Raw genomic sequence first — 11,647 nt, forward strand, 5'->3', positions numbered from 1 at the left:
CTATTTGTATCAGTTGTCAGCAGCTAATTTCTCTTACCCAGCCACCTCCCCTCCTCCCACATCTCTCTACCTCTCAGTATCCACTAACCCAGGGCTAACAGTGCCTCCATGCGAGCCGGCCTCCTTGACCTCACCTCCGCCCCTCCTCCTTCCGTTCTCCTGGTCCTGTCCAGTGTTCCCTCAGAGACTGGTCCCAGTGGATACCAAAATCTGTGGAGGTTCAAACCCCACGGATAAGATGGTGTTTGCATACAACCCAAGCACATCCTTCCAAATACTTTAAATTGCCTGTACATTACTGGCATTACCTAACACACTGTAAATGCTCCAGCAGTAGTAGTTGTGTTCTGTCTGAGGAGAAAATGACCAGGAAGAAGAAAGTCCGGGAGTTTCTGTCTGGTATAGGTATAACCATCGGCCTAACAAGGAGGCCCGGAGAGTAACTGAGGCTCTACAAAGTAGAGAGCCCAAGCAACAGGCATTCCTACACAGCGCTGCATCCATGGGACTTCAGCTTAATGTTCGCACTCAGGAACCTCAAGTTCTGCCTTTTGGGACTTTTTCCCCGGGTGTTTCAATGGGAGGCAGGTCATATCCATGGATGCAGGCTCCGCAGCCTCGAAAGTGCCAACCGTGAGCCCTCTCTGCCGATTCCCTTTCGTTTTGCTGTTTCTTTCTTTTACCTATCCAAGCTCTGGAGCATCTGCAGTGCTACCAATGCCCCTAAGAAGTGCTCCCTGAGCAGGGACCTTTCAGCTGTCCCTGCTCTCATGGATATCCAGGTGTCCTATATCATGGATACCTTGGGGGATCTCCCAGGGCACAGAGGAAAGTAATTTGACAAAAGCTAGAATGGGACTTGGCTTAGGAGGGAGGAGTGAGGCCAGCCTAGCTCCAGGCTCAGGAGTTGTCTCCAAACAGGGCTGGAGGAGCCCAGGCAGGATTGCAGCAGCCATGGACCAGAGGTGGATGGGAGAACTAACTAGACTTAGGAAAACTTCTAACACTGCTCAGTAAAGGAGATCGACCTACCCTGGCTCACAGTCTACCAAGCTTGGCTCTTACGCAGCCCCTCTCTCTTTCAAGCAGCCATTAAATGCACACTAATTCCATGTCTTACATCATTATATTCCTGATCCCGCGGGGCTTCATACAACTTTACCTATAACAGTTATTTGGCTACCAAAATAAAAACAACTAATATTAACTATTGACTATGATTTCTTTCAAGTTCATAGATAAAAATTTAAGCATTGGCTTGTTGTTAAACATGATGTGAACTGTTTGCGCACTCAAGGCTGGTAAGTAGGGGTGATCAGCTGGACACAGCTGGATCTAGCCTGTCGTCCCAGTACTTGGGAGGCAGGAGAATCAGGAGTTCATGGATACATAGCAAGTTTGAGCCAACATGGGCTACCTTGTCTTAAAAACCAAACACAAACAAGTACACTCTATGCCTCTGAATAACTTTCAGCCTTGCCTTGGGCTCTGGAGCTGAGTCTTTCCTAAGCCCATTCTGTGGGAACTTGGAGGGTTGGCTGTCCTGCTGGGAAGCTTAATGAAGCTTAGGTGCCTGAGCCACTGGGCCTGGGCCGTGTGTCAGTCAGGCTGCAGGGAGGGTCGTGCGGAGATGTCCCAGGTGTAAACCTGGAGGCATTCAGTGAAAGATTCAGTGCTGTGTGGAGAGAGGAGGACTCTAGGAAGACTTGGAGAGTCTGGGTGGCCAATGGAGCCGGTCGTCAAAGACATACTGAAGGAGGAAACGTTAAAGCGGATGGAGCACAAGTTGCCACGAGCCTCTTCACTCAAGGCTTAGAAGAAGCCCTAAGTGAAGGTGTCCGGGGTACTGTGGAAGAGTAAGAAGAGGTCCTAAGGATGACCCACAAGTGTTATATGACAAACACGGTGTGGACTTCTGAGGAGCCAACACAAGGTGGTCTCCACCACCCTCAGGAAGGAATGGCCAGCACTCCACCTGACACATACATCCGCACCACAGGGAGGTGACGGGACTGATCCAGGATTGTGCAGATATAGGTCATGGCTCTCCACCCTACTTTGAACCTTTCAGTTTGGAAGACTGGATGGAACGGGAAGTAAAAGTTTTGCAGAATAAACAATTCCTTAAGGAATGCCTGAGATTTTCAGAGTCGTGGAGCTGAAGCAGCCAGACGAGAAGGAAGACCTGGAGAGGATCCAACAGAGATGTCTTGGGGAAGCAGGAAGGACAGAGCCATGACTGAGGGGCTGCCGACGTGGCCCTGGAGAACTTTTGAGCACCAGAGGGTAAATCAGTATGGCTCTTCCAAGGTGATAGAAACACACGAGGCTACCTTGCCATCGTCTCTTTCCTGCACTCCCACCAACTTGTGTATGGCCCAGAGGAGCTCAGGATTGGTGGTCCCTAAGTGAGAACAGGGTCAGGGCAGTAAGTTCCATGAGGGACAAGAAAGATTTTTTTTTTTTTTGGTTCTTTTTTTCGGAGCTGGGGACCGAACCCAGGGCCTTGTGCTTCCTAGGTAAGCGCTCTACCACTGAGCTAAATCCCCAGCCCCGACAAGAAAGATTTTAAAGTTTAGAAGAAACATGTCTTTCAAGTTGCTCAGCTGGAAGGAAATGAGGAAGACTGCTGCTTGGGTGACAGGGACCCCCTCCCCCGACCCTAAGGAACCTCAGTCAGGGACCAGATGATAGAAGGAAAAGGACGCTGGGCTCACCCAGTTGCCCACCCGGCATCTTGCCTACCGATCTTGCCATATCAACCACCAACTTGTAAAGTTCAGCCCAAGTCCCCTGTACCCCACCTCTCAGTTTCCTCAAGAAGTGACAGTTATGTCAATCTTGAAGAAAGAAGGGAGCCAGGTAGGCACTTTGCTCCAAAACAATGTGGTTGCCACATTAGGTAACCAAAGTGCAGGCTGCTGAGGGTGTCTGGGACCCAGCCCAGTCAGAGGGCATGGCTTGCTAAGCTGCCTTTTAAGCGTTTGTGAGGTTCACATGAATAGCTCACCCTCTGAACACTCTTCTTGAAAGCCTGTCTAACGAAAAAACTAAAATTGAGTTTTTAAGGGCATGCACTGCTCTAGCAGAGTATGAATTCTTTTCCCAATGCTAATAATTTTGGGTGTCTCACAACTGCCTGTAATTCCAACCCTAGGGGACCCAATATTCTCTTCTGGTCTCCATGGGCACTTATGTTTATGAGCATGCGCAAGGACGTGCGCGCATGTGCACGTTCCCCACCCCCCCGACACACACACAAATAAACAAAATCTTTAACAATTTAAAAACACAAATCTCCAAAGCTCACAGGCGACGTTCACTACGCATGCGTGCTGAGTTAGGTAGGAAACAAGCTGGCTTCACGTACTCTTCACTGTGCATTCAGAAAACATTTCTCACAAAGAAATGGACTTCCCTTGACTGAGCAGCTCAGGCAGAGAATTCTAACTCTTTACCCAACGCAAATACTTCTGGGTGTCTCACAACTGCCTGTAACTCCAATCCCTTCTGAGTAAATCGCGCCCACCTCAAGAACCGTTATCATCAGAACCTACCCAAGGGTTCTCATCATCCCGCCTTTCCTCGAGACAGGTTGGTTTTGTGAGTGGCTGCATTAGAATTGTCGTTTCCTGGATTACTGAGGGGCCGACTGTTGGTCCGCATCTTAGTGGATGCGGTGTAGTTCCTCTTTCACCAGTCAGTCATCTTAGGTTGTTCAGGAAGGTCTAAATTTGGCTGAGGTGCGTTTGCTCTCCTACATGCTCACCTGACCATCAACCCTTTGCCATTACACTTCTCTGAGGTGAAGCAACGTGGTACCTACACTTCTCTGAGGTGAAGCAACGTGGTACCTCTCTAGGTGACACCTGGCAGGAGTCACTTTTCAGTGAGTGGCGGAGCTGAGCCTAAATAGACCCTGGTGTTCTTTCAGTGTCTATGAGAATTACAGAAATAGGTCACTGAACCTTTTTAAAAATAGAATTGACACATTTCAGGAAAGCACTCTTTTTTTCCCCCTGCTGAGACAGCATAGAGTACAAAATGAAGCAATCTCAAGAAGTAGCATTTTAAAAACCTTTCCTTCAGTCTTATTTACGCTGTGTTTTACTGTGTTGCATGCGTGTGTTGTATGTATGTGGGCCACAAGTGGGCCTGGTGCTAGAGGAGGTCAGAAGATGCTCTGGAGGGGTGGGTGGTTGTGAGTTATTTTGTAGGTGCTGGAAGCCGTTGGACCCAGGGCCTCTGCAAGAGCACAGGTGCTTTTAACTACTCTGCAGCCCCCAGAGGGAGAATTTAGGCACCTGGCATGAAATGTACTTGTTCTCTTTTGTTAAGATTTGTTTTTTATTTTATGTGCATCGGTAAGTTTTGCCTATGTGTACTTCTGTGAGAGTGGGGCTGTCGGATCCCCTGGATTGGAGTCACAGACTATTGGGAGCTGCTATTGGGTGCTGGCATTGATCATGAGTCCTCTGGAAGAGTAGCCAGTGCTCCTAACCACTAAACCATCACCCTAGCCCAAAATTTAAACATTTATTTTTCTTTTCTTTGAGATTTATCTATTTTATATATGTGAGTACACTATCGCTGTCTTCAGGCACACCAGAAAAGGGCATCGGATCCCGTTACAGATGGTTGTGAGCCACCATGTGGTTGCTGGGAATTGAACTCAGGACCTCTGGAAGAGCAATCAGTGCTCTTAACTACTAAGCCATCCCTCCAGTCCTCAACATTCATTTTTAAAAATAACTATTATTTTTATTTTATGTGCATTGATGTTTTGCCTGTAGGTATGTATGTCTGTATGAGGGGGTCAGATCTTGGAGTTATAGACGCTTGTGAGCTGCCATGTGTGTGCTGGGAATTGAACCCTAGTCCTCGGGAAGAGCAGTGAGTGCTCTTAACCACTGAGTCATCTCTCCAGTCCCTAATTTCAACATTCTTAATGATAGTGACATACATGTCTTTGCTAAGAACACCTATACAGCCACCAGGACAACTGAGACAGTTCTGCTGAGGAATGAACAATTCCTTGTGAATGCTCAGTCATTTGACAATGGCTTTTGATGGAAAAGAGAAGCCACACCATCAACTGTTGGCAGTACTTGTTCTCTTGCCAAAGTCAAGATCTCCATCTTACTTGGGTTTGCCTTTTTCCCATAAAGTTTCATCACAGTCTCCCAGATAAAGCATGGGCCATTATCAAACACGTGGCTGCTTTATAAGTCACAAGGCTACCATATCACCTTCAAATAGCATCATTTCAACTCTTCCAAGGACTTAGCGTATCATGGTTGGGACAGTCATACTCTGTTTTGCCCATGGCTCCTTTTTTTTTTTTTTTTTTCGGAGCTGGGGACCGAACCCAGGGCCTTGCGCTTGCTAGGCAAGTGCTCTACCACTGAGCTAAATCCCTAACCCTTGCCCATGGCTCCTTAAGACCAGCTAAGAGTTCCAGTTCTGTTCTGTGGGGGGCTGTGTGTGACCTGCTCCTAAGCCATCTTTAGAAAGCTCTCTCCAGCTGTTGCCCACCTGCTTCTCACATCAGCACTGCCATTTCCTTTAAAAGCCTGTCAGCTTCAGGGGAGAGCCCAGGTCTCCTCTGGACTTCTAAGGAACTTCTCACATCTCTATACTTGAGTCTGATGTAGAGATGAGTATCGTCTGATGATTAGGAGAGCCAAGCCTCTGGTGACTCTCTGGTTAATTCCAAGAACAGCAGGAGAAGATACTCGAGGGACTAGAGTCCCAAGAAAGGGAGGTGAACGTGAGTGAGGCTGGTTGCAGGCTGGAACAAGGTCATCTTGTGTTAGGAAGGTCTGGAGGCAGGGAACGAGTGTTGTGCTGTCACTAGCATGATATTCAAGCAGTGGCCCCGAGAGGATGGGGAACAGACAGAAGGACAGATGGGAGACAGACTTTTAGTAGAACACATTTGAAAACACAGGCAAACAAAGGAGAGGAGTCAAGGGTCCTGGTGTGGCATTTCTAACCAGAACATATAGATCTGTCCATACTAATCCATTCCTAAGTATGAGATGGGCTCTTACTTTGCACGAGACATTGCTATGGACTCTGGAATTACTATCATAGTTCAAAGGTTGTTTCCATTCAGGTGGGAGGGGTCCAGGCTGTGTGGACAAAAAAATACAAGTTAGACAATATTCAAAAAGTTCATTTATTCATGCTGATAACCGCTCTTGGAAAATGAAGAGTGTCATAGGAATCTGGGACCAGGAATGATGTTTCTGAGGTAATCAATTCCACTGGAGACCTCAATGATGAGAAGGTGCCGATTAAAGAAGATCCTGGTTAAATAAGAGAGCTTCAGCTAATGGCTGTGGGGTAGGAAAGATCTCAGCACACTTCAGGAGCAGAAAGAGGACCCCATGGCACTGCCAAGAAGTTTGTCCACCTAGGTGGCATTCTGACTGTTTGCCAGGCTACGCCTGGAGCCCTCAGACCATTGTCTTTGGTTTCTAGATACCCTGGGTCCTACCCATATCTCCTTTCTCTTTCTCTTCAGACCAGCTTCAACCGGAAGTGGCATTAATACACATAAACCCACCTAGGGTCTGAGAAGGAAGCAGTGTCACAGCTAGTGTGCAGAAACAGAACGGGGAGAAGCTCTGGGACCAGCCGGTTCCTTTTCTCAGGGTTATGGTTCTTACTGTTTCGCCCACGAACCCCTCCAGCAATGTGCCGTATGAAAACCACACAGAGAGTGTTCCCTATACAGCTAAGGAAGCATTGGCAAGGTGAGCAATGGATCATCTCATCCCTTCAACATGCTTTGCACTCAGGCCGGGCAGACGCTGCCCCATTTTATGTGTGGGGAAACTAAAGGGCAGGTGACTAAGCAGATGCCTGCAGTAACGGGACCAGCTGGTAGCTACTCTGGAATGGAAGCCTACATCTCGTCATTCCCAGCTCCGGGCTCCTTAGAAGTTCAGGTCAGGGCGGTCAGCATCGTTACTCCTTTTTATCTTCTATATCCCGCATCTACCCCTGGGCCTGCTGACATCCCTGCAGAGCGGCCTCCGCACACACTGTGGCCCTTGCGGGCCTCCAGTGGGAATGAAAGGTGCGGGGCCAAATACTTTCCAATGTGGGGAGAGACACACGTAGCTTGCCTCCGGAATCTAAGGGTGTGAAGATGAAGGGGACATTCTAGAAGGACACAGTCTCAGTCAGTTACACCTAGACTTTTCCTTTATCTTTTGAAGACTGGGTTTCTTGCCAAACTTCTGCAGAAATGAACCTGAAGGACCGCCACCTAGTGGCCTGCACCGTAAGGATTGACACTCATTTCCCCCACAGTTCCACGGGGCCACCTTGTCTAGAAAACTGGGCCCATAGAGGTCTTGCCATTCACCAGGATAAACTCCAAATGGACCAGGAGTCCTGACGTGAAACATGAAACCATACAAATGTTAAGGGACACTTGGGTGGATTTATTTATATCCCGAGTGTGTGGGAAGTTCACTCTTGAGTGTGAATCAGGGGCATTTGGACACCTGTTGATCCAGATTACAGGGGTGACACGAGGCACATCCTCCCTAATGAGCGCTAAGCCCCAACCGAGGCTCATTTTCCCCGGACAAGGAAATGAGATGAAAAACCAACTACACTGGTTGGGCAGAAGGTTAAAAAATACGCCTTACTCCTCAAAGGGAGACAGTATGTATGGTGATACATACCTCAGTCTCCTCTGGAGACTGAGGCAGGGGGATGGCTTGGATCCTAGAGTCTTGGAGTATTCTGGCAACACAAATAGAGAGCATTGAGGGCAGACAATCAAGCACAGACACCCAGTTAAAGCTCAGCCTAACACTCAATTTTTTTTTCCGTTTAATGTATCTTGTTATTTCTTTTTTCTTTTATTGGATATTTTTTAAATTTACATTTTAAATGTTATTCCCTTTCCCAGTTTCCTCTCCAGAAACCCCCTATCGAATCCCCCCTCCCCTGCTTCTACCCACCCACTCCCTCCCACCTCCCCTCCCTGACATTCCTCTACAATGGGGCATCGAGCCTTGACAGGACCAAGGGTCTCTCCTCCCATTGATGCCCAACAAGACCGTCCTCTGCCTCATGTGTGACTGGAGCCACAGGTCCATCCCTGTGTTCTCTTGAGATGGTAGTTTAGTCCCTAGGAGCTCTGGGGGGTCTAGTTAATGGATATTGTTGTTCTTCTTAAATCCCAAATAAATGTTTTTGTATGAGAAATAAAACATTGAAAGACAGTAAAAGAAAAACATTAATAAATTAAATAACCATATTCAAAAATGATTCAAGGAAATTAGAAGGTTGTGAGAAAACCCTTATAAAATGTATGTTGGGCATAGGTATATCTGTGATATTAGGAGCATGGGGAACATTTAAATATTGAAGAAAATGTCACTACTTGATGGAAAATCAGGCAAAAGGCATAGACAGTTTACGTGCACATAAAAATTGTTGCTAAGTAGACCTGGAACATATGGAAATGTGTGGCCTGTAAGAAGCACGCTAGTCTATCAACTGAAGCCCACGTCTGAGGTTTGACAATGTGCACTGTAGAGAAAGAGTGGGAAAGGAAAATGGTACAATCTCCATGGAAGGAATTTGGAAATATTTGGTAAAACCACTATGTGTTTACCTTTGAACCCAGCAGTCCTAACCCAAGGGACTTACCCTGCAAGTGTGTGTCCACAAAGTATGAGACTTTCAAGGTTATTCATGGCTGGACATTTGTCACAACAAAATGTTGCAAGCAGCTTCAATGCTCAGTCTAATTGAGGAGATAGGGCTTGTGTGATACAGTGAGTGGAGAAGAGTAGAAGCAATAAAGGCAGATGTAGCACATTATCTTTATATAAATAAAGATATACAGGAACAATAAACTAAAACTCCAAATGTCTATAAAACCAAATTCTTTGTACAATAAACATAAACTAGTAAAAAAAAATCTTAAAGGAATAAACAAAAAAACTAATGAAGTTGGTTGCATATAGGAATTGGTAGGGACCCAGTTGGGAGGAAGGACTGAGGCTGTAAGGAAGGCTTTCAAGGACACCTTTAAATTACATAAAATATAAAAGTTTTCCGCATTTGAAATTATTCTCTTATGGACTTAACAAAAAAATTATCTTACTATTTTTTAAAATTCAGTATACATGTGTAGGTCTGTGTGCAGATATTAGCATGTGATAGCCCATGTCCATGGAGGCCAGATGCATAGGCTTCCCCAACCCTGGGATCCACAGTTACAGGCCGTTGTGAGCCACTCCACATGGGTGCTAGGACTTGAACTCGCATCCTCAATAAGAGCTATTAATTGCTGAGTCATGACTTCATCCCCCATATTCTAAGTTACTTAAAGTGTAAAAAACGTAAAAGAAAAAAATGGAAAAAAAAACCCATACAACTAAGTGAAAATAGAAAAATAAGGAATAGGATTGTCTATGAAATCGATTCTGAAACCACATAGGAGTAAAGCAGAACCATGTGACTTGAGGATACAGTATTCTGACGTCATGCCCATTGTGAGATAGGTGCCCAAAACGAATAGAAATGTGGCATTCTGAATGTTTGTGGTTTGGGGTGTTAAGTTTTGTTTTAAAGACAGGGTTTCTCTATGTGGCCCTGGCTAACCTGGAACTCGCTCTGTAGACCAGGCTGGCCTGGAACTCAGAGATTTACCTGCCTCTGCCTCCCAGCATCCGGGATTAAAGGCCTGCACCACCATGCCCAGATTGAATGTTCTTAGAAGATGTTGACTGGGGAATAAATTGGAGTCCTAATTCTGAAAATGTTTACGCCAATTACAGGTTAGAGTGAAAAGTTAGATTTATTAGAAAGCAAGGTTGTCACTGTGGAGGGAAGATGTCAAATAGAGAAGGGGAAGGTGAGAGAGGACACCGTAAATGGGATTCGACTGGAAGAAGTCTCTTTACAAAAAAGCGCCTTCATATTTACCCATTTACTTATTTATTTTTATTTACTTTTACGAAGTGCATCTCCTCAATCTATACGCTAAAAGGGTCTGTAAGCTGTCTTAATCAGTGTCTTATTGCTGTGAACAGACACCATGACCAATGTAAGTTTTATAAAGGACAACATTTCATTGGGTCTGACTTACAGGTTCAGAGGTTCAGTCCCTTATCACCAAGGCAGGAGCATGGCAGCATCCAGGCAGGCATGGTGCAGGAGGAGGAGCTGAAACTTCAACATCTTCACCAGAAGGAAGCCAGGAACAGACTCAGCATCTTAGGAGGAGCTAGGAGGGGGGTCTCCAAGCCTGCTCCCACCGTGACACACTTCCTCCAACAAGGCCACACCTTCTAATAGTGCCACTCCCTGGGCCAAGCATATGCAAACCATCACAGTAAGCTATGACATCCAAGTGGCGTTGAGCAAACCTCCGTGAGTCTCCTGCTAAAAGAAGCCTTGGAGAAATGGCTGGTTGCAGCTCTGGCACAGGGAAAATACCACGTGAGTCAGAAAATAGAACACCTACAGACAGACATCAAGTTGGAGGAGCCTCCACTAACCACTCACCGTGGGGCAATCAGGATAAGAAGCAATAAAGTGATGTCGGTAGGGAGGCGCTGCTTAGCGATAGAATACGTGCCTCGCGTGGTGTAGATCCTGGTTCTATCCCCAGCATCGCAAACAACACCGACAATGGTAATGAAGAGCAGGAAAGCAGTTGTTGCGCTGGAACTGAGCCGGAACCTCCCCTCAGCTGGCCAGCATAGCCGGAAGTGCATGCAGGCTGCTGGGGGTGGGGGTGGGGTGAGAAAGTCACCAATAGTCTTACCCAGTGTGACTGCAGAGGGCTGCAACATGACCCTGCCAGCCAGGGTTTGCCCACTGTGCAACAGCAGCACAGGCATCCTGCTTAGCCAGCCGAGAGGAGTTTTCTAGCTCACTTCCAGTTCAATTTCTTTTCTGCCCTACACCCATGGTTGTCTTGCAATAGGTTCTTACCATCTAAACGGTGGGTAAGCAGAAACAGTAGGAATGGCCTGTGCTTGTGCTATTTGGGGGATCTCAGGAGCCTTCCAATGAACAAGGAGGATTCTACAGCTAACAATGGATCTTCATTTAATTGCTAATAGCTTCCGGGAGCAGCATCCTGTACCCAGGTAGAATCCTCCTCCTCCTCCTCTTCCTCCTCCGTGTGTTTTTAATTTATTTGCACATTTTAAATTATCTTCAAAATAGTAAGTCTCTTGGGCTGGAGAGATGGCTCCGTGGTTAGGAGCACTGATTGCTCTTCCTAGAGGTCCTGAGTTCAATTTCCAGCAACCACATAGTGGTTCACAATCATCTGTAATGATATCTGATGCCCTCTTCTGGTGTGTCTGAAGACAGCTACAGTGTACTCAGATATATAAAATAAATAAATAAATCTTCAAAATAGTAGGTCTCCTGATGACTTTTTCCTCATTGATCCTTTGTTTCGGTTAACCTAGGGTCCTCCCTCCAGTTTCATGTGGCATGTATTGTATGAGCCATTTTCCCTTAAGGCCTCCTTCTCCTGCCCCATGGGTCCCTTTCTAGCTTCCTGGACTCCACAGGCACTCCAGTCAAACACACAGATTTAAAACTCTGAAGCAAGGATCTTCAAAGAAGAGAGAATGCATATTTACCTTCA

At 46.4% G+C, this 11,647-nt stretch overlaps 1 long non-coding RNA gene across 1 annotated transcript; it reads left to right on the forward strand.

The window, feature by feature from the left end:
• The first annotated feature begins 6,526 nt into the window (after positions 1 to 6,526).
• LOC147995516 (uncharacterized) lies at positions 6,527 to 11,398 on the forward strand. Its single transcript, XR_015684390.1, has 2 exons — positions 6,527 to 6,761; positions 10,129 to 11,398. It is a non-coding gene; the product is annotated as an uncharacterized LOC147995516 (long non-coding RNA).
• The last annotated feature ends 249 nt before the right edge of the window (positions 11,399 to 11,647 follow it).

The sequence above is a fragment of the Rattus norvegicus genome, chromosome 3, assembly GCF_021556685.1.
Source record: "Rattus norvegicus strain SHRSP/BbbUtx chromosome 3, alternate assembly SHRSP_T2T, whole genome shotgun sequence".
Lineage (NCBI taxonomy): Eukaryota > Metazoa > Chordata > Mammalia > Rodentia > Muridae > Rattus > Rattus norvegicus.